At 40.4% G+C, this 23,806-nt stretch overlaps 1 protein-coding gene across 17 annotated transcripts in view; it reads left to right on the top strand.

Annotated features, from left to right (window-relative positions):
* Positions 1-23,806, top strand: part of KALRN (kalirin RhoGEF kinase) — a 672,273-nt gene that overhangs the window by 482,382 nt on the left and 166,085 nt on the right. The gene's annotated exons all lie outside the window — the stretch shown is intronic.

The raw sequence follows: 23,806 nt of genomic DNA, 5'->3' as shown, positions 1-23,806 counted from the left end.
AGGAGGCAGGGCAAGAACAGGAGTAGAATTCACTCTACCAGGGAGGGGTGGGTGGGGAGCAAGGTGGAAGGAGAGACAAAGGCAGCCAAAAAGAGAGACAAGCAAAGTTCAAACTTGTTCAGTGATAAATCTCAGCACATTCAAAAGATAGTGTTGTGAAATTTTATTTACAAAATAACACCTTTTGCTCTCTAGCCATAGCAAGTCAGAAATCTCCAAATCTCATTAAGCAAACTGGAAGCAAAAGAAGAAAATCTATATTTCTGAAGGTAGATATTTTGAGAAACACTTTTTATCCCAATCTTTATTCCCCTCAGCCGGGCTGGCCGGGGCACTGCCATGAGCTGGTAACAAACTTAGTCTGGTTCTCTGGGGAAGCAGGCATTGTTAGAAACCTCATGGGGCGGGGGGCGGGTCAGGAGGGCAGAACCAGACAAAGAGGCTTCCATTTACTGAGCACGTTTCTCATACAGATGCTGGGAAGGCACCCGATATACATCATCTCCTCTAATCTTCACAGTCATCCTGAGGGGCAGGCAGTTCTGTCTTCATTTTCCAGCTGAAGAGGCTGAAGCTAAGAGAAGTAAATAACTTACACGATAAGTCATAAAGCTAGAAAATACCAGCTCTGAGATTCAAATGTAGGTCTCTGATCTCCAGATCCATGCTTTTTCAAACCACAGGCCTGATGGCCCAGTGCCATCTTGGGATCTCCCCTGTGTACTGTCACAGTCTTCACCTTAATGAATTGTGCACCTTCTGTATGCCCTGGGGGTAGAGGGCGAGCACAGCCAGTATCCTGCTCTTCCTTGTGTGATTGGAGGTCTCTTCCAGGCCAGGTCTTTGTGGCCACATCCATGTCCCTGTGACTTATGCAGAGCACAGGCTGATGAGGCTAAGATCACCATCTGGCTTTCACAGGGATTTGCTCACTCAGCAAATACCTAGTACCTGCAAGTACTGGGCATTATGAACTAGGTGGACAAATATAGACTCACCCCGTTCTCAGGGAGCTTACCAGTAGAGGAGACATACATTAATCAAGTAACTCATCAATGGATCTATAATAACCGCTGAAAGGGACCTTGAAGATCACTGAGATCAACAAATGAAATGAGACCCAGAATAGCTACCCAGTTTGCCCAAGACTACACAGTGAGTTAGGGGCAGAGGACTAGAACTCAGAACTCCTGTTTTTCACTCTTAGACTACTGTTTTCCCTGCCACATCACACTCTAGTCTGCTACAAACATAGACTGCCCCCAGCCCCAAACAGCCAGATAAACATGTTGATCAATCAGTACGCTAGCCCGTCTAGGAGAATCCAGATAGCACATTTTGTAATGATAATCAAAGAGTATAGTGAACCAAATCCCCAAGGATGGCATATACTCAAGCCATATTTATAGACTTATTTCAGAGCCCAAAGCAGGAGCAGAGAGGCAAGGCTCTCATGTTGTAGCAACCTTGCCTAATAAGGATGCTCGCAGGTGTTTCGGTGTTTTGGTCTGACCCCAGTATTTCCTCATCTCCGAGGTTCAGCAGATATTCATTCACTCATTAATTCAGCAGATATTTACTGAGTGTCCACTAGTCCACTAGGCACAGTTCTCAGAGCTGGGGACACAACAGTGAACAAAATGGACTGCCCTTGTGGAGCATACTTTCTAGCTTAGGGGAAGACAGACAATCCACCAAGTAAAGAAGTAAATAACACAGCAAATTAGAAAGTGATAAGTGTTACAAAGAAAAGTAAATCAAGAAAGGGGGTAGGCAGTCTCTGAGGTGGGGATGCATTTTTAGGGTGGTTGGGATAGAGACCTACCTGAGAAAATGATGTTCCAGATCATCATTTACATACACACACACACACACACACACACACACACACTCACACTATGCACTGTGAAGAGTCCTGTAAGCCTTCCCCTACCTCCTGCAGAAAAATAAGTTTGTCAGTGGAATGTCCCAGAGTCTGATTCCTAGCTTGCTTTTTTTGTTCTTAAATTTGAGCATGTATCAGACTCATCCGGAGGACTTGTTAAAACAGATTGCTGGGCCCCACTCCCAGAGTTTGTGATTCAGTAGGTGGGAGTAGACCCAAGAATTTGCATTTCTAACAAATTCCCAAGTAATACTAATGCTTCTTATCCAGGGACCACACTTTTAAAGCCACCAAGTTAATCTATTATAGATGGAAGGTCCCTGTTACCCAAAAAAGGATGCATCCATTCACTAGGGTGCATGGATATTATCAGAGTAGCTATCCTTGAAGAACAGGGGTCTATCAAGAAAGGGGACTATTTTTAATTGGGGTAAGCTTCAGAAACCCAAGCCTGAGGCCCCAAGCACTGAGGAGGTAGGGCAAGGAACAGTTCCTGGAAAGGTGGCAACAATAATATTTCATTGCTTATCTAATAGTGCTTTGCATTTTCATAGCATTTAATACTTTTGCAAGTCCTTTAGCCCACTATCCTCTTTTGGCACAGTTAGCTTGTGAGGTAGACAGAATAGGTGTCATTATCACATTTTTTGGAAACTTGAGACACAAAGAAGTTATATGACCTCCCTTGGGCATCAAGGAACCCCAGTGGCCTTATGACTAGTCCAGTGTTCTTTCTCTTTTAACACTTTTCATAATGCTAGCTATGGTTTCCTCCTTGGCCATCTACCCATTGGTCATTGAAATCCAGGACATCTAGTCACTCTGCCTTTTGCTCTGTTTAAAATCCCACTCGCTGCAAGTGGATCATCCATGTGGGCGATTAACTGTGGCAAATACTAAGCCTTGCATGAGTTTCCTCTGCCATAAACACATCTCTTCTACTACCAGCTATTGTGCATAGAAAATGCTAACTCATTTTAATATTAGCCTAAGCTAGAACTAATCATTATGAAAGCAAACCTGCTGGGGGAAAAGCACACATAATACTTCCAAAGGCAAATAGAAATGGCATTTTGATTATATGTACCATTGCTTCCTTTCCATTAGCGGAGATAATTGAAAATTTTCTGTATCACTAAAGCACACAGCAAAATGAGAGTGGGTTTTGTTAAATCTGATGGCTGGTGAATCACTTTCCCAGGTATTCAAATATATATTAAAAAAAAAACACACACACATGGGCATGAAAGGTAAAATTCTCCCTTCCAGTATTTGCTCTTCTGGTGATTTTCTCCAGTCCTGCACTGATTCCTCACAGTGAGAGAGTGAAGTCTCTCATTGGATCTCACAGACACTGGGTTTCAAAGAGCTGTCTCTTTTCAACTTCCATACTATTTTTGACCAACCAAGAGCCCAAGGTTTTAAAAGTTTTATTTCTAAAACTGCCCTCATCTGTCCCTCAACCCATTGACATTCTGACATCTTCCTTTAGTACTGCCATTGGGACCACTCATTGGTTCAATAAGCATTTATTAAGCACTTATTGTGACCAGACCTTGTAAGAGCCACTGAACAGGCTATAAAATTGAGTTAGAACTAATCCTGTCCTCAAAGAACATGGCATATAATAGAATCACTCTATAAATTATATAGAATAATTAACATTCAAGTCTATTCTGGATGCAAATTATAAACCCATGTAAGTTTCTCCCATTTTCATTCTCTTTACTCACTGTATGCTTAATTAAAGCTAACTGATGAGTTATTTTAGCTTCAACATAAAATAGGCATCATTAGGAAAAAAGATGTACCTGGGAAGGAAAAGAGTGGGATGGAGAAGGAGCACTGCTCTCTATTCTGAGCTCGCATGGAGATCTGCATCAGCAGCCCAAAAGCATGGTAACAGGGTATAGGATCTACAATCTGCTGTTGATTTCCACACATGGACTGTCACAAACTGACTATATAAGGGCATAAAGCTTATATGATTAGAAATTCCATATTGATGAAAGATCCAGTGTGAATGTGTTTTTACTGAGTTTTAGAGTCCAAAGTATGATATAAAAATGACTATTCCTTAAGAAAAAGTCCATGCCCACTACAACACAGGGACTGAGCAAATAAGAAAACAGGTGGATCTGGGGGAGATGGGGTGAGATGCAGAAGATTCTATTAGTTGGGTCAGTGTTAGAGAGTCCATGAGAAGAAGAGATTCAGACCACAATCCAACAATGCATGTGTATGTGCATGTTTGTGTGTGGATATATACACAATTACCTATACATAGAAAGGTGTTGAAGGCCAGTAAAAAGGATTTTGTAAGAATGTGAGCCCTTAAATAAATTTTTTTTTAATTTTTTTTAACGTTTATTTATTTTTGAGACAGAGAGAGAGCATGAATGGGGGAGGGTCAGAGAGAAGGAGACACAGAATCCGAAGCAGGCTCCAGGCCCCGAGCTGTCAGCACAGGGCCCAATGCGGGGTTCGAACTTAGGGACCGCAAGATCATGACCTGAGCTGAAGTTGGCCACTTAACTGACTGAGCCACCCAGGCACCCCTAAATTCTAAATTCATAATCCAAAAAAGAAGATGAGTTTACCAAAAGTACAGCTGAAAGATAAGGATAAAATTGTAGTTCTACTGACCAAGTGACTCAAAGAATACCACTAACACCCTTCCCCCTGTTTATTGGGCCACCTGAATGTGCAGCACCTTAAAGTAGCTGCTCAGGCTCTGACCCCGCTCTGCGTTAGGTTGGGCTTTGTGGATAGTAGAATCCCAAGAGAGGGGGTTGGGGCAGATATGCAGCTAAATCTCAGATCTGTCTCGTGAACTCTGTTTCTGCCAGCTCTGCAAGCCTCTCCTGGCCCTAGAGGGGGTTTTCACAGCACAGGTGCTATATCCAGTCTTACCAGTGACTATCAAGCATGCTAGTGGCATGATAAAGTAACCAGGCATACTGTGGGTGGGTGTGGTCATGGATAGTGGTAGACACAGAGAGAATTTAGAGGATTCAGAAATAGCAGAGATGGGGGATGGGGTCTCTATGTATCTGCCTTTGAGTTTCTGGGATGATGGAATAAGGAGTGTCATTCTGTTTGTAAGAATATCCAAGGACTTTGTTGTCTATTAGTGGTGGCCTTTTAATGGGCCTTACACCCAAGCATAACCTAGAGTTTTTAGATTTGGTTTTGCCAAGTTTTGCCCAGTTGTTATGGCACCAATCAGGGTAAAAAGAAGTAATAGGGTGGGAGTGGGAACTGAAACATAGTTGATGTAAAAGCAGGATTTAGATTGCATTGGTTTGGCACACTTACTCAGAGAGTGACCCAAAGTATGGCACTCCAAGTATTGCTCTGGTGTCGCATAGATTCATGAGGACTTGCACGGACTTCTTGGCCCTGAGAAGAGCAAGTCAGTGATAAAATTGATTTACATAGTTCAGTTCCTCCAAGACCAGATGGAAGTTAAGATGGAAATAGGAGGCTTTGTACTTTCCAGACTCTTCCTACATTCTCATTTGGTGTTGAATGTGTTACATATTGCTTTATTTTTTGGTATTTCTGGGACTATCCAACCAACAGATTTGTTGGAGAGCCATAGATGTAGACCTCCAAGCCCAGCCATCACAAACAATCTAAGTACTCTCTGGCTTAGAGATGGAATAGGTCGTTAAAGAGGGGGGCCCTTGTAGGGCACAATTGATTGGTTAATGTTGCAGAATATAAGTGGTGACATTTCAGCTTCATGGCACAGTCCAAGATTGTTGATAGGGCCAGCAGGTGCCTAGGCTTCTAGGAGAGGCCATCAACTCAGCATTCCTAGCTTCTGAGGAATGAATGACTCAAAAATTAAAGTGAGAAGGTAATTAGCCCACTGTGTCTGATGGTGTAACAAATACAATTGCTTAGATCATCCCACATGCCCATTTCCCATCATGCTATTGCCCCCATATTTGGCCATAATAGTCAGAAACCTGGCTTGTTTTCTCCTGGATTAAATGTCTTATATAAGAATGCATATACAAGTAGAGGTGGAGAATGTAGAGGGTTGGGATGGGATAGCATCAATAGTTACATTGGACATATTGGTCTCTTTGGCAAATGCTTGACATGGGGGAGGCATGTCAAGGATTATGCCCAAAGTAATGTGATGATTTGGGTTCTAGATGGTCCCCTCAACTATCAGAGACTTGGGAAAGACTAATACATCCAAAGGGTCAATGAGGGGGTCATTCATCAAAAAAAAACAAGAAAATGGATGTTGTCAGTAATTGGTGACTCTCAACAAATACTTAGATATCCATCACATAATTTATTCATTCAACAAATATTTATTGAATACTACTCTGCCAGGCACTATTTTAGACAACAGCAACAACAACAACAAAACAGAGATTTCCTACCCTCATGGAGCTGACATTCTGGTGGGAATACAGACAAATAAGTAAAATATATAAAGTGCAAGCTGATGATATATGCCATATAGAAAAACATAACTTCAGAGGGAGGTGAGGAGTGGAGGGGGTGAGGGAAGAAGTGAGAGGAGGGTCTGAGTTCTATTGACTGACATGAACAGGGATATAGATTATAATGAAATTATACTCACTCCCAAGTCACATAGTGGTGATGAGGCTGTGAGTGTTGGAGGAGGTGGTGGTGGTGAGGGTTCTAGTAGGAGGACACACAAGGTTTTAGAAATCTCTCTCCATTACTCCCCAGTCAAACATGAAGATGTGGGGAGGAGTGGTCTTACCTAGGAACAGATCGCAGCTCTCAAGTAAGATGGCTTCTTCCCCAGCCTTCATGCCTCCATTGGAACCAAGAGGATGCCCAAGAGTGTGCCCTAGAATTCACATGGGTCCCCAGACTACTCCCTCGGTCTCCACCAGTCCAAGGGAGCCTTTCTGATGTGGTATTAGGCTGGGTCAGAGGAAACTATATTCCATTCAGACTGATAAGGACCTCACCTGTACTATTTCCAAACATCCCTCAAAGTTCACATGATAAGATCCTTGAACGTAAACCCATATATGGTCCAAATATAAAATGAATCTAGGAACCAAGAGTTCATGGAATACAGTATGCATAAATGTCTGGAAGCTCCAAGGGGCATTGCAGATCATGAGAAGTGTCACAGTATTTTTATCCTTAATAGATTGAAAATATCAATTCCCTTTCATTACCTCCCCCAGTTCCCAGTAGACTGCAGGGTGCCTTAAGTGTAGCTTGATAAAGGTTTAGCAGCAGCAGGAAGAATAGTTTCCAACTATGCCTGTTTAGAGACAAACCTCAGTCACCAGTACTAAGGCAGAGAGAGTCCTGGTTCTCTTTATCACAAACAGCACAGGGCCCCAGGAGACCCATTGAAGAGGTCCGGAAATTCCTGTTAAAGTCTTGAGATAGGAATCTGTTTCTTGGGTGCAAATAATAGATATGTTCAACCTCTATCTGAGTCCTTGCCAACAGGAAGATGGCTCACTTACAGTTGTGGTATAAATGGAGTTTCCCGATTTCCTCTCCCCAGACCTTATTGAGGACTCATTAAATGTAGGCAGCAGACTTGGGGGTTAAGGAGAAGCTGGCTGTCTCCTCCCACTTATGGGTTTGCCCTAGAGAGACAAGCTTTTGAGATTGAAGCCGAATGAGAGAGGAGCTCAGATACTACCATGCGTATGTGCACATGCACACGTTCATTGTGTGATAGCTTCTATCTAATGCTAAGCCTTATCTCCAGAGAGATACACTGTTCGATCAAGTCCAGAGAGTTGTCTCCCAGAGCTATTTAGAAAGGTTAGTCTCAAATGGCGTTGGTTAGGCCCTCTGGAAAAGGGCCGCATGGGACAAGTTCCTTGCAGCTCAGCTCTTGGTCCAGGAGCCAATTGGTGGCAAATAAAGTGACAAACAAAGTCAGATTTTCTGTGTGGCTGTGAGAAATCAAATGTGGCACTTAGTTACTTTCTATTTTCCTGGAGCAACATGTGTTGCCTGTGTGGCAGGGGACTTCTGACCATACCTGATATGGGTCAACTGTCTTTTGGCCTGTTTCGATGAAAATTTAGTTGTAAACTAAAACTAAAAAAAAAAAAAAAAAAAAAAAAAAGATGCAAATGGATGTAAGTTTGAACTTACATGCAGATATAGATCATTATCTAGACAAGGAATCAGGACAGTTTTATAGGATCCACGTCAGATCATACTAGGAATTGGACTTGTCATTGCTGCAGGGTAAGTTCTGTGAGGGCAAATACTCTTGTCTGACTTTTTCACTGTTGTATCTCCACTGCCTATACCAGTGCCAGACACATAGTACGGACTGCAAGTCCAATTGCATAATGTAGAGCATTAGTGTGCAGAAAGACAGAGAGAAATATTCTACATCTTTAATGCAACCAGACTGGCAGCCAGATACCTGCATTGCACCACCAGGGAGTAGGAGAGCATTCCACAGAATAATGTCATTCTTGGTAAAAACAGGATCATGATGCTTGAGTTCCATCCAGATAATGCAAGAGTAGAAGACAGGTCTGGTGTGTGATTGTACAGGCAAAGTTCAAATGTAAGACTGAAAGCCAAGGAAACCAATTGAAAATTTACCAAAGAAATTGCAAGGTCATAATCCAAGGAGCAAAGGGCAACCTGGCTGCACAGCCAAGTGTGGGAAACTACCATGAGGTTGGTCGCTGACAATTCAAAGGATTCTGATAAATGCCAACTCCTTTCTCAACAGTTTTTATTCTATTACCCAGTCATGAAACTGAGTGAATCACTTGGCTTTTGGAGCTCTGTAGAGCATTTTTAATTAAGAATGGCAAATGGGAAGATTAAAAAAGGAAAAGCACCAAGGGCCAGGAGCTACAGAGAGAATAAACCCAGCAAAACACATGTTCAAGAAAAATGAAACACTTGCTCTAAGAAGTCAATTTGAAAAACGTCTCTCACTTGATTTTCTTTACTGAGTTGGTCACCAATGAGGAATAAAGTTCTAAAAATAGTGTCGATTGGGGGCACCTGGGTGGCTCAGTCAGTTGAGCGTCCAACTTCGGCTCAGCTCGTGATCTCACGGTTAGTGAGTTTGAGCCCCGCTTGTGCTCTATGCTGACAGCTCAGAGCCTGGAGCCTGCTGAGTTCTGTGTCTCCCTCTCTCTCTGCCCCTCCCCCACACACATGCACACACGTGCACACACATGCACGCTCTCTCTCTCTTTCTCTCTTTTTCTCTCAAAAATAAACATGAAAATAAATAAATAAAAGTAAAAATAATGTTGATTGAAAATGCACTTCTCCTCTGCCCTGCCCCACCCCCATGCCCTTAACTCTTATTAAGCATTCCTAAGACTCCAGGAAATGACAATGCGAGAATTAATGCCCTTGTTGTGAGTCAGCCTAAGAGAAGGCCAACAATGGTATCTGATGCAAATTCCCTAATAGCAAGTGAAGCTGGCCTTCAGCTTGATTTTAAGACCATTCCAAAGTATACACAAGGAATATAAAATATGGTCCTTAACTAGAAGAATTATGTAGTCCAATTGTGTGAGGAAATATAAATACTCAAAGAACAAAATTCACACTATGTATAATGAATAGCTTTTGCATTAGCCTGAGGGATCCAAAAACTAGGATGATCTGTCCTCCCTTTGTGTCTTTATCCAACACCAAGGATGAGTCATATCATGTAATAACAGTAATCTTCAGGTTGTTAAAAAAATAATAATAGAACTAATAATAATAATCATGGTAGCAGTAGTAACAGCAGCAACAATAATAAAATCCAGTAGGTTTACACAAATTGCATTCAATTTGTATATGTCCATATTTGTCTCAGAATGGCCCCATTGCAACTCTCTCCCTTTCATAACTTTATCTTTCCTACCACTCTCTCAATGTTCCTGGAGTCCTACCAGTATCCTTCCCTAAGACTGTTCCATCCAAAGAAGAGAATTAAAGTAGATGTATTTATCAGGATAAACTAGGTTATAGTGTGTCAACAACTCTGAAAATATTGGTGGGCTTAAAACAACAAGGATTTATTTCTTGCTGACACTATTATGTTCATAATGGGTTGACAAGGGGCTCTGTTCATCATAGGGAATCAGGGGTTCTGGCTGATAGACCAGCTTCTAAAGTTGTCAATTACCATCCTAGACAAAAAGAGAATTCTTCAGGATCTTAACCCACAATTAAATGATCCAGTGCGGAAATGACTCAGCATCAATGGCCAGAACTAGTCTTAGGCCCTACAAAACCAACAGGAGCCAGAAAAAACAGCTGAGCTATGTGTCCAGAAGGCAGAGGGCTAAAAATATTTGGTGAACATCAGAATAACTACATTAGCAGTTAACATCAAGTGGTATTTGCAAATAATTTACATTTTGGCTCTTAACTCGATTATTTGGATTTTGGCTCTAACTCAGATTCTCAAATTTTGGGTCTGCTCAACAGATGAGTGTGTGTGTGTGTGTGTGTGTGTGTGTGTATGAATTTCAAATGTATGTAGGCATACCTTGAAGATATTGTAGGTTCAGTTCCAGACCACTGCAAAATAAAGCAAATACTACAATAAATTTAAAGCAAGTCAAATGAACTTTTTGTTTTCCAGTGCATATAAAAGTTAGGTTGGCACTATACTGTATAGTCTATTAATAAGTATACATTAACATTATTTCTAAAAAACACTGTGTATAACTTAGTTAAAAAATACTTTATTGTTAACAAATGCTGACCATAATCAGAGCTTTCAGCAAATTGTAATCATTTTACTGGTGGAGGGTCTTGCCTCTAAGTTATTGGCTGCTGACAGGTCAGGGTCATGGCTGCTAAAGGTTGGATGGCTGCAGCAATTCTTTTTTTTTTTTTAATTAATTTTTTTAAATATAATTTATTGTCAAATTGGCTAACATACAGTGTGTTCAGTGTGCTCTTGGTTTTGGGAGTAGATTCCCATGGTTCATCGCTTACATACAACACCCAGTGCTCATCCCGACAAGTGTCCATCACCGATTTTCCCCTCTCCCCCACCCCCCTATCAACGCTCAGTTTGTTCTCTGTATTTAATAGTCTCTTATGGTTTGCCTCTCTCCCTCTCAGTTTGTAATATTTTTTCCCCTTCCCCATGGTCTTCTGTTAAGGTTCTCAAATAAAACAACAATGAGGTTCATGCACAGATTAAGTCCTCTGTTCACAATTTATCTGTAGCATGCAATGCTGTTTGGTAGTATTTTACCAACAGTAGAACTTCTTTCAAAATTGGAGTCAATCCTCCTAAAGCCTGCTGCTGCTTTATCAACTCAGTTTTTATAATATTCTAAATCCTTTGTTGTCATTTCAACAGTCTTCACAACATCTTGCCCAGGAGTAGTTTCCAGCTCCAGAAACCAGTTTCTTTGTTCATCCGGAAGAAACAACTGTTCATCCTTTAAGATTTTATCTTGAGATGGCAGCAATCTGTCACATCTTTAGGCTCCACTTCTAATTCTAGTTCTCGTGCTGTTTCCACCACATCTATAGTTACTTCCTCTGCTGGAATCTTGACCTTCACAAGTTCTAACCAACTTCTTTCAAACTCCTGTTAATGTTGCTATTTTGACCTCTTCCCATGAATCACAAATGTTCTTACTGGCATTTAGAATGGTGAAAGCTTTCCAGAAAGTTTTCAGTGTACTTTGCCCAGATGCATCAGTGGAATCACTGTCTATCACAGCTATAGCCTTACAAAACGTATTTCTTAAATAATAAAACTCAAAAGTTGAATTTATTTCTTGATCCATGGGCTGCAGAATGGATGTTGTGTTAACAACAGTGTTGAAAACAACATTAATCTTGTACGTCTCCATCAAAGTTCTTGTGGGTCCAGGTGCATTGTCAGTGATGAGTAATGTTTTAAAAGGAATCTTTTTTTCTGAGCAGTAGGTCTCAACAGTGTACTTAAAATCTTAAGTAAACCATGTTGTAAACAGATATGCTGTCATCCAGGCTTTGTCATTCCATTCATAGAGCACAAGTAGAGTAGATTTAGCATAATTCTTGATAGCATAATTCCTAAGGGCCCTAGGATTTTCAGAATGGTAAATGAGCATTGGCTTCAAATTAAAATCAGCAGCTGCATTAGCCCCTAAGAAGAGAGTTAGCCTGTCCTTTGAAGGTTTGAAGCATTGACTTCTCCTCTCCAGCTATGAAAGTCTTAGATAGCATCTGCTTTCAATAAAAGGCTGTGTTGTCCACACTGAGAATTTATTGCTTAGTGTAGCCACCTTCATGAGCTATCTTAGCTAGATCTTCTGGATAACTCGCTGCTGCTTCTACATCAGCACCTGCTCTTCACCTTGTACTTTATGCTATGGAGACAGCTTCTCTCCTTTAAACGTCATGAGCCAACCTCTGCTAGTTGCCAACTTTTATTCTGCAGCATCCTCACCTCTCTCAGCCTTCAGAGAATTGAAGAGAGTTAGGACCTTGTTCTAGATTAGGCTTTGGCTTAAGGGAGTGTTGTGTCTAGTTTGATCTTCCATCTAGATCACTCAAACTTTCTCCATATCAGCAATAAGGCTGTTTCACTTTCTTATCATTTGTGTGTTAACTAGAGTAGCAATTTTAATTTCATTCAAGAACTTTTCCTTTGCATTCGCAACTTGGCTAACTGTTTGGTGCAAGAGGCCTAGTTTTTGGCCTATGTTGGCTTTCAACATACCTTCTCATAAAGCTTAACTATTTCTAGCTTGTGATTTAAATTAAAAGATATACAGACTCTTTATTTCACTTGAACACTTAGAGACTTTGTAGGATTATTAGTTGGCCTAATTTCAGTATTGTTGTGTCTTAGGGAATAAGGAGGCCCAAGGGTAAGGGGAGATATGCGGGAATAGTTCATCAATGGAGCAGTCAGAACATACCACATTGATTAAGTTCATTGTCTTACATGGACATAGTTCATGGCAAACATTGACAATAGTAACATCACAGATCAACATAACAAGCATAATAATAATGAAAAATTTGAAATACTGTGAGAATTACTAAAATGTGACACAGAGACGCAAAGTAAGCAAATGCTGTTGGAAAATGATACCAATTGACTTGCTCGATGTAGGGTTGCCACATACCTTCGATTTATAAAAAGCAAAGTATCTGCAATGCAGAATAAAGCAAAGCACAATAAAACAAGGTGTGCCTGTATGTTGAAATAATATTATTCATGTAAGCTGGGGTTTTTTCCTGTTACTCTCACTGCCTAACTTCCACCAGGCTCTGTCCATGACTGTTAGTCCCTATGTGTATTGGATAAGTGTTAAAGTTAATGTCTAGTCAGAGTATAGAGATGAGAAGGCTTCTTGTTCTTCTTGAGACTTTTTCCAGACTTAGGGAACCAGTTTTTGAGGGTGCAATGTCCTGATGGGTCTAGAGGGCTGAGACATGTATCTTAGGGCTTAATTTATTACACTATTTATACATTAGCCTGTAGAGTTCTCTATTGGCTTCTGGCTTTGGACTCTACACAGTAGGTATTACACAGTCGGGATGTGAATTTATTAAATCCTCTGTGGCAGAGTCACTGACTAATGTTCAAAAGGATGTTTTACCCAAGTGTAAGAACATGACATATGCACCGCATTGCTCCTATTGTAAGTAGTGCTTTAAGATTGCATGACCTTATTCTAGAAATCTTGTGGTCACCCCAACATTAAGTAGTTCATGGTATCACTGGGAAGCCAGGGCAAGCTGTACTGTAAACCACATTCAAATTGTCTACAAACACCGAGTATTGGATACAAGCAGACCTGAGTAAGAAAATACAGTACTGCTGTGGGATGGAAAGAACCTTAGGTTGGAATCAAGAGGTTTGGTTTGGGTCCTAATTTTGTTGTTAAGCAGCCATAAGAGCTTTGAAAAACATTTTAGCCAAATTATCTATATCCTGAAAACCTCAGTTTTCAGTTTGTCAGTTTGTCATCTAAAAAATTGGAAAGTAATAGGAAATTATTTCTAAATTTCATTCATGCTTAAACATTCTGCTTTTCCATTACTGACTTAATTATTAACCTGAAGTCTATGGCTTTTGGCTAGAAAAATAAATAGGCACACATCATAAGTAATGTAGAATTGAGGAAATGACAGTTATATGTAAGGGATAATCCAATTTTATATATAATTGTTATTTATATGGATAAAAGATATATAGTACTATAAAGCAATGATATTTAAAAATTGTTTAGCTTTGAATTATAGGCAAAGGGGTTGTCAGAAATTAACACATATGCTCTGTTTTCTCATGTATTTATCCATTCATTTTTAAATATATTGTATTTCCACTATGTAAACAGCTGGGCTAAATGAGCAGAGAGGAGTGAGGAAATTGAAGACATTAGCAAGAGCATTACTAAAACAATGGATCATGAAATCCAAGGTGCATAAGAAGGAAAGTGATGAAGGAAGAGTATTAATGGATTGGGCAAAAGAAAGGCTCCATGAACTAGAGGTCCCAGTGAAGTTAAAGAAAGGTCATAATAAGTGTAAGTAAACAAGAAAGTTGGAAGGAGAATAAGTTATGGTCAGGAAGGAAGATGTGAGACTTCTGATCAACATAGAGAAGCAAGGACCAGATATACACTCCCCACCTGAAACAACCAGAAAACCAGACACAATATAAGAAGCAACCATTTTCAAGACCCTGGACATCAGACAACAAAGGACAGTGATCACTGAGAGATAGGAAACAAACAAAGTGAGCCCTATGAATACCCTAGCTTGCCACCTTGCGTTTCCAGGTTTAGTGCAGGAGACATAACTCAGCAGTCTCTCTGAGTTATAAGATGGAGCTGAGTGTCCAGTGAGACCAAGGCAGCTAGACTTCATGGGACAGAGAGTGGAAAGAAGAAAACTGCACAGAAAGAGAACTCTGGAGATCTTCAGAGGGTCTCCCTTAAGTATTCCTCAATTATTGATAAGCACATGCATATGAAGAAACTTCCCTAGGTTGAGAAAGAATTACCTGAATAATTAGAGTGAAGAGGTCCCCAGTGCCCACAAAGGGGGAACAGTGCCTGTTCCTACCAGCCAGATTAGAACACCTGAAATTCATAGGATATCAGGTAGAGATTCAGAAGGGCCTTGCCTTCATAGTGGTGAATAGTAAACCCTTGGCCAACTAGGTTCTGGTTTCACCTAACAAAATCTTAAAAGGATCAATCTGTCAAAGCAATTGTCCAGCATGCCAGGACAAAGCTCATGAATAGTTGGGGACACAAAACATTAGGATACAAAATAATAGGAATACAAAAATATTGAGCATCCAATAAGATAAAATCTGTGATGTCATCCAATAAAAAATTACCAGGCATGCAAAGAAGAAGGAAAATTGACCCATAATTGGAGGGGTGGGGGGAGGGAGAGATCAACTGAAACTTAGGCAGAACTGACACAGAGGTTAGAATTAGCAAAGATAGACATAAGAGCAGGTATTAAAGGTAGTCAAAAAGAAAAAGTATTCCATACATTCAAAAGTTAAGTAGACACATGGAAAACATAAAGAAAAATGCACGTTGAACTTCTGAGTGAAAACTACAATGGCTGAGGTGGAAAATACCAGGATACAATTAACAGTACATTAGATGGTGCAGGAGAAAACCTAAGTGTACTGGAAAGCACAGAAATAGAAACTATCCAAAAGGAAACACATGGAAATAATTTTTTAAAAAGAACAATCAGTGAGCTGTGTAACAACTCAAGCAGCCTAATATTCAGTAATTGGAGTTAAAATAAAAGACAAAAAAGATGGAATGAAAAATCATTGTAATAAGAATTCTGTAATAAAGTGAGGAGGATGGCAAGAAGACATTTTTCAAATAGAAAATGGCTAAGAATTTTCTAGAAATAAGGAAACTTATTTTCTCTGTCCTGAAACTAGAGAAAATCAAGAATAATAACAAATCTTAACAATAAGAGAAAGAACCAGTTACCCAAAAGGAAAAACAGTTTGTTAGCAGTCTTCTCATCCACTACCACAGAGACTAAGAGAACAGAGTAAGAGCACCAATGTTCTCATAGAAAATCCTTGTGACCTAGAATTCCATGCCCAGCAAAATGATAATTTAAGAATGTGAAATAAGGATATTTTCAGATGTACAAGAACATAGAGATTTCACTACTCATAACTTATCACTTTTTGCAAAAAGAAAAATGAACCCAATAGGGAAGGATTAAATGCAAAAAGATACATTAAAACATTGTGGTAAGTTAAAGAAAAGTTAAAACATTGTGGTAATTATAATTTAATGTTGAGTGCAAAAAATAAGAATAAAATACTAACCTCTTAAAACAAAATGCAGTGATCTGAGGAAGCTTAAACAAGCTCAGATCTTTGTCTGACTTTACAGCAGGGTAGAAGTAGGGATTAACTTAAAGTTTGTTAGAAAAATATACATTTGGGGTGCCTGAGTGGCTCAGTCGGTTAAGTGTCTGACTCTCGATCTCGGCTCAAGTCATGATCTCATGGTTTGTGAGTTTGAGCCTTGCATCAGGCTCGGTGCTGAAAAGGCAGAACCTGCTTGGGATTCTCTCTCCCTCTCTCTCTCTCTCTCTCAAAATAAAATAAATAAACATTAAAAAAAAAAAAAGGCCAAACTATATGCTACCTATAGGAAATGAACTTTAAATATGAATATACAAATAAGACTTTTTTAAAAAAAGTATACCATCCTAACTTTCTTCCAAAAAAAATCTTGGGTGGCTACATTAATATTTTCCAGAGTAGATTTCAGAGCTATATATATTACCAAGGATAAAGCTGGATATTTCACATCTTTTGTTAGGAAGACCTAACAACTCTAAACTTTTAAGCATGCGATAACAGAACCTCAAAATACAGGAAACAAAAACTGATAGAACTGCAAGGAGAAGTAGACAAATCAACAGTTACCTTTGGGGGTTTTAATATCCCTCTTTCAATAATTGACAGGATCAATAGAAAACCAGTAAGGATGTAGCAGACTTGAACACAATCAACCAACTTGACCTCATTGACATTTTTAGAACACTCTACCCAACAATAGCAGAATATACATCCTTTTCAAATTCACACAAAATATTTACCAAAAGGGACCATTCTGTGGACCATAAAATAAGTCTCAATACATTGAAAGGGATTCAAGTCAAAGTATGTTCTCTGCTACAATAGAATTAGAAATAAATAGCAGAAAGATCTCTGGAAATTTTCCAAGTATTTGGGAACTAAATAATACACTTCTAAATAATCCATGGGTCAAAGTGGAAAGCAAAAGGGAAATAAGTAGAATTGAATGAAAATAAAAATACAACATACCAAAATGTGTAGAATGTTGTTAACAAAGTCAGATGTTTAATTTAATGATGGGGCAGTCAGAACAGTCAAAAATGGTGACCATGAGATCAAAGGGTGGCCATGGGAGGGGCTTCTGAAGTAGAATGAAGGAGGAGCTCGGGGGAGATGAGGAGGTCAAAGAACCGAGAGGCCAAGGTGCTGGAGAGGCTGCCCATAGCGAGATGAAATCACTCAAGATGATGGCAGAACTCAAGGTGGGGAGGCAAAGTATCAGCCTGGAGCCAAAGTAACCAATAAAGGAAGAATTTATGGTCCCAGCCCCTTGTCGTTGCAAAACACTTTGTCTCTCTGAGTCTCTGTTCCTTATGTGTAAACAAGGGAGTTATAAATCCCCCCTCTCTGTTACTTTTGTATTTTAAATGTCTTAATATATGTTTCTTACACAAGCCTCTCCAGATACTCTTTTGGGAAATGGCTAGGCATTAAATGATAAATGAACACATAATCCCTTAGGTTCCGTTGAAACCCTGGCATTCCCTGATTATGCCTATAAACAACATCATCTCTAAAATGGCGCTAGGCAGCAGTATCCTCCAGTTACTATGGACAGTCCAGAGAGGATTAAACTGTACAGACAGTAATTGACTCTGTATGGACTCTCTAAAGAGGAATTCTCCTGAATCTTCACAGCATCAAGAGAAAACAAAGTGAGGGTTGCTGGAAGGAAGGTGAGCAGGAGATTGGCTAGATGGATGATGGGTATTAGGGAAGACACTTGTTGGGATGAGCACTGGGTGTTAAATGTAAGTGATGAATCACTCAATTGTACTCCTGAAACCAGTATTGCACTGTATGCTAACTAACTAAAATTTAAATTTAAAAAAATAAAAGAGGCTGGCTTCCATTGTCACAGTTACAGTTAGGCCTGAGGAACAGACTTCTTTCTTGTACCCAGATGGTGAGGCCAGGAAACAGGTTCGCTGGGTGGAAAACCAGAATTTGGAGCTCCACCCAATTGAGCATTCAGGTGGTTGCAGTTACTGACCCCTTCCACTGCCTCCCTAATCCTATCCCATTCACCATGATTATAAGGCTTCCAGAAAGTGAAATGCAGCTTCTCCTGATGAAAGGGTTTGATTTCACATAGCAATTTCCTCAAGAGGAGACGGGGACAGGACCCATTGTTCCTCGCCATGTGTCTTCTGAGGATCTAGAACAACTATGAAGTCCACAGTCCACTCCTCCTGGATTCCCTATCCTTGAAATTTGCAGATTTGTTCAATAATTTGAGTATAGTTAGCTCTCTTTCGATATTGTCTCAAAACCGTTGGCCAGGGGCGCCTGGGTGGCGCAGTCGGTTAAGCGTCCGACTTCAGCCAGGTCACGATCTCGCGGTCCGTGAGTTCGAGCCCCGCGTCAGGCTCTGGGCTGATGGCTCGGAGCCTGGAGCCTGCTTCCGATTCTGTGTCTCCCTCTCTCTCTGCCCCTCCCCCGTTCATGCTCTGTCTCTCTCTGTCCCAAAAATAAATAAAAAATGTTAAAAAAAAAAAAAAAAAAAAAAAAACCGTTGGCCATATGCTAAAACACAATAAAAAATAAGTTATATGAACCATCACCTGCCCTTGGAGTGAGGAGTGGAGATGTGTGGGGCTGGGTAGATAGTGCCATGTTGTTGAAGTAGCCCCAGGAGGAAATTCACTCACAGATACAGAAGAGCAGAATCTTAGATTTAGAAGAATCCTTAAGGATTATCATTTTTGTAGATAAAGAATCTAAAGCACATAAAGGTGAAATAACTAGTCCTGAACTCATATAACTAGTAGAACCAGGGCTAGTTTTATGTCTCCTGACTTGCAGTCCACTCAGGCATAAAGGAAACACATAGTCTACGAGAGTGTGGAATAATGCTAATTTAACAAAGCCATGCATTTAGAAGGACACATTTCGTTTATGGGGGTGCCAAGTGCATTGAGGATGTAGTGAGGAGATGGTTAAATTGAATCTTGGAAAGTTTTTAGTTAGCCAGGAAAAACTTCATACAAGAGAATGGAGGATGAGGGAGAAAGAAAGCTGTTGTGAGGAGGAGACTCCCTACATGTCGCAAAACTTTCAAGAAAGGATGCGCAAATGGTTGTGTTTGGGACAAGATTCTCTTAGATGGAAAAGGCATGTTAATGACAGGAGAAAATGTATATTCACTTTATTAAATGTCAGAAATTTTAAGGAAATGACCATGGTTGAAAACTGGATGTGTGTGTGTGTGTGTGGAAACCTAGTTCATAATCGTTCAGGAGGACTCCTGGAGGAGATGAGCCTGTGAATTTAGCATGGGAAAGGGTTGGTTGCCAGAGTGAATGAAGAGAAAAGGTATTTTTCATGCATCCAGCATGGCCTGAGCAAAGGTTCAGAAGCAGGAACAGAAGAGCTTAAAGAAATAAATGATGAAAAGGCTCTCGTGGTTGGAACTTGAAAGCCTGGACGCTAGGACAAATCAGATGAATGCAGGCTGGGAAAGGTGTGGGGAGTTAATACTTACAGTACTGGAGAGTCTCTGAGGCCTGACATCTGCAGAGGGCTGCATTCACGCGGGCAGGACTGAAGGCGGCAGGACTGAAGTTCATTGTGGAAGAACACAGAACAACCAGAGTAAAGGAGAGCCTGGTGAAAATACTAGACGGTCAATTTGGGGTTAAAGTGAAGTTAATTGATATTTGTCACTGCTTAATAGGTTTAGAAATTCAAGACTAGCCCTCCAGAGGCTAATTATCCCATTGCTCTCACTTGTCCTGCAATTTTTGTAGCTCCTACCAGGAGACTAAGTGGGTTTTTTAACGAGTGGGAAAACATCAGAGTCTCCCCAGGAATGTAAATTAAAAAAAAAGAAAGAAAGAAAAAAGTACATGATTGTACAAGTAGGCAGGTAAGGGGATATTTCTTTTATTTTTATTGTTTATTTATTTTGGAGAAAGAGAGACAGAGAGAGAGGGAGCAGGAGATGGGCAGAGAGAGAGGAAGACAGAGAACCCCAAACAGGCTCCACGCTGTCAGCACAGAGCCTGGTGCAAGGCTCAAACTCATGAGTTGTGAGATCATGATGTGAGCCGAAACCAAGAGTCAGATGCTCAACCAGCCGAGCTACCCAGGCGCCACTCTTTTCTTCCCCCAGTGTTTATTTATTTATTTATTCAGGGGGCAGGGAGGGGCAGAGAGGGAGAGAGAGAGAGAGAGAGAGAGAGAGAGAGAGAGAGAGAAAATCCCAAGCAGGCTCCCTACTGTCAGCACAGAGCCCATTGTGAGATTCGATCCCATTAACTGTGAGATCATGACCTGAGCTGAAATCTAGAGTCAGATGCTTAACCAACTGAATCACCCAGGCACTGGGGAATATTTCATGTAAAGATTTTTTTAAGACTGTAAACTTGTGAACATTCTTGTATATATTAAGCTTGTGAACATTAAAATATATAAAATAAAGAAACTTTGAAAAAAATGTTTATTATATACAAATATTCTCACAAAACCTCAGTCATGGTCAACCACTCTAGGTTGCCCTATATTTACTTCTTATACTGATTCACAGCTTGTTTCTTTTCTTTTAGATGAGACTTTCCGGGCTCAGCTTGTACCAGTAGCCCTTGAGTTTTCTAAGAATGCTGCAGCCTGACCTGTGTGAATACTTGTCCCTTCAGTCTGTTCCAATCTGTTCTGGTCACTGGAGTTTCAGAGAAGCCGTGTTGCTGGCATTGCTGTCAGCTGCGATCTCATAATTGGTTCTGTGGCATCGCCTCACTCTGTCTTCTTTTGTCAAAGATGTGGTCCCCTGATCCAACCTGCTTTTGAATTTGCTTTTCTCTCCCGATCAGAATAGAAAATTATGGAGATTAAAAAACATTTCCAAAACTCCCCTTTCTACCTTCATAAAACCCTCTCATCTGTATCAATTAGGATTAAAAGGCTTAGCTACATAAAAAAGCTCCAAATGACACTGGCTTAAATAAAATAGAAGTTTGTTTTTCTTTCACATAGTAGACCCCTGAGGATAAGCAGTCTAGGACTGGTGGAGAAGACCCACAACATCATCAGTACCCAGGCTCCTTCTAGCTTATTCCTCCACTATTTGTAGAGTGTGGTCTGACTCATAGTGCAAGAGGGCAAGTGTTCCAGGGAGCATGCTGCTGGGCAAAAGGGAAGAAGAGCCACCCCCCACACATTAAGGAGACTAGTCACAACTAGCACTCAGGCTTTCATCTCACTCGCCAAAGTCTGGTGACATGGCTACTTTAGCTGCAAGGGGACCTGGGGGAATGTACTCTTTTACTGGGTGACAATGTATAGCCCCTCAAAAAATGAGTATTACTCATGAGTATTACTAAGAAATCAGGGCAGAATGGACTTGGGAGACACCTAGAATTCTTTGCCAGACTATCTCTTATTATCAGAAAAATAGTAGCAATCCATCATATATCTCCCTAGTTAATTCCCTCCTCCACATCTTGTGTTTATTTTGTACGGAAGAGTATTAAGTATAGTAAAAGGATCTTTGAGACTCATAACTCCTCTTTCCATATATCGTAAAGGATCATTGTTTCCCCCTCTTAAAATATAAAATAGGTTTTTAAACAGATTAAGTTTTAGGGGTGCCTGGGTGGCTCAGTAGGTTGGGCGTCCGACTTTGGCTCAGGTCATGATCTTATGGTTCACAAGTTCAAGCCCCGCGTCAGGCTCTGTGTTGACAGCTCAGAGTCTGGAGCCTGCTTCGGATTCTGTGTCTCCCTCTCTCTCTGCCCCTCCCCTGCTCACACTTTGTCTCTCTCTCTATCTCTCTCAAAAATTAATAAACATTAAAAAATAAATAAACAGATTAAGTTTTAAAGAATTATGAGGAAATTCCTCAAAATTAATTATGGTCCAATGAAAAGCCCAAAATTATAAACCAATAAAAAGCATTTAAACTATATACTCCACCTATTTCCAGAAGTACTTGGAAGTGTAATTAAAACACTAAAAAAGATGAAGAATTTCAAAAGTAAACATAAGAGAGTCCAGATGGAGGAAGCAGGGGCTGTAGAAGTTTCAAAACTGTGAGGTCTCAGAGCACAGCAATTCCCATCTATTTCAGCAAATTTAAAGCAACAATAATTGAAAATCCTTTCTATATAAGAAAAATTTAAAAACCACCCAGGCTGTACTGTTAAGGCACTTTCAGTCCTGTGGAAGATACAGGAATGTACAAATATCCAAGGCAAAGATGTTCTATAATGTATATAAATAGCACTCTGCTAGAAAGGTAGGGAGGAAATTATTTGAAACTGGTTGTGGACGGGTTCATGGATGGGGCTACATCTGAGCTAGGTGTGAAGGCGGGAAAGGATTTCCAGAAGATGAGAGGGGTGTGGCTTGGGAGAGGGAGTTAGAACCCACTCTGGACAGAAAACACCATACATATGAATCAGGGGGTTGACAAAATGTTGCTATGTTTGGGAATCAACAAGTATCACTGTGACTTGAAGCAGAGGATCAGTCTTGGTAGCAGATGAGTTGGAAAGGAGGAATTGCATGTGAGAAGCCTTAAATTATATGCTCAGGGACGTGGACCTGGTTCTCTAGGCAATAGAGGAGTAGGTGAAGAAGAAGGTCGAGCGTGTTCACGGTTTATGACCTCTCGTTCCTCAGAAAGTCATGAGCAGGACTACTTACTGTGGGTGACAAGTTTGTTAGCTTATGAAGAATGGAAAAGGTTTAGAAGGTAATGTGATGAGAACTCAGAACAGGAATGAACAAAGGGTTGTGAGCAATCTGAGTCCCCACTGCAGTGATGGAAGTGAACTCGTCTTGAAGTTTTCTGACAGCAAGAACAAAAAGGCAAACGTGTTAGGTTAAGTAACATTTTGGTTTTTGACAAGCACAAGTATACCATGGTGTGTTTTTCTTAAACCGCATGGATTGACAATGCAAGATGTACCTTCTCTCGCTTACCTACTTTCAGACCGTGGGATGATTTTGACTGACCTTGATCTAGGAACCAGGGAATCACATTGAGTGGCGCCAGACAGAGACAAAGAAGAGTGGTATTTGCTACTTTCAGTTCTAACTAGTGAAGGATAAGCGGTCACTGGCAGTAGCTTGTGGTCAAAGGTATAAGACATGTATACACTGTGGATAAGCTGGCTGACATTTGGAGTAAGTTCTTAAAGCAGTGCTGGATATTCCAGGACAAAGTGACACTAAAAGAAGAGAACACGATTTTCCATGAGGAAACTTTTAGCAAGAGAAATTTTTAAATGGGAACTGAATTATTGTCTCTAGAGCAGGAAAGAGACAGACTTCTCCCTTATTTCTTTCAGAAGAGTATCGTAATATCAAAATGGCAATGATAAATATGGAGATTTAAACAGAATGTCTTTCAGAATGACAGCCCTACAGCAGAGTAAATCATGGGTCCCCAGGAGGCCACAGAGCTACTCACCAACCACACTTGCACTCAGTCCTTGGCATTGGCCCCAGTGACTCGGGGAAGGTCAAGCTGTGAATCAGAACACAAAGCTAGAGCCTGAGGATGCCTTTACATGTAGTTTGTTTATGTACCCAGTGATCTCATTGATAAATGAGTGAATAGGTCCAGAGAGATT

The sequence above is a fragment of the Neofelis nebulosa genome, chromosome 5 (assembly GCF_028018385.1).
Source record: "Neofelis nebulosa isolate mNeoNeb1 chromosome 5, mNeoNeb1.pri, whole genome shotgun sequence".
Taxonomy (NCBI): domain Eukaryota; kingdom Metazoa; phylum Chordata; class Mammalia; order Carnivora; family Felidae; genus Neofelis; species Neofelis nebulosa.
This window is presented reverse-complemented; position numbering and strand designations above follow the sequence as displayed.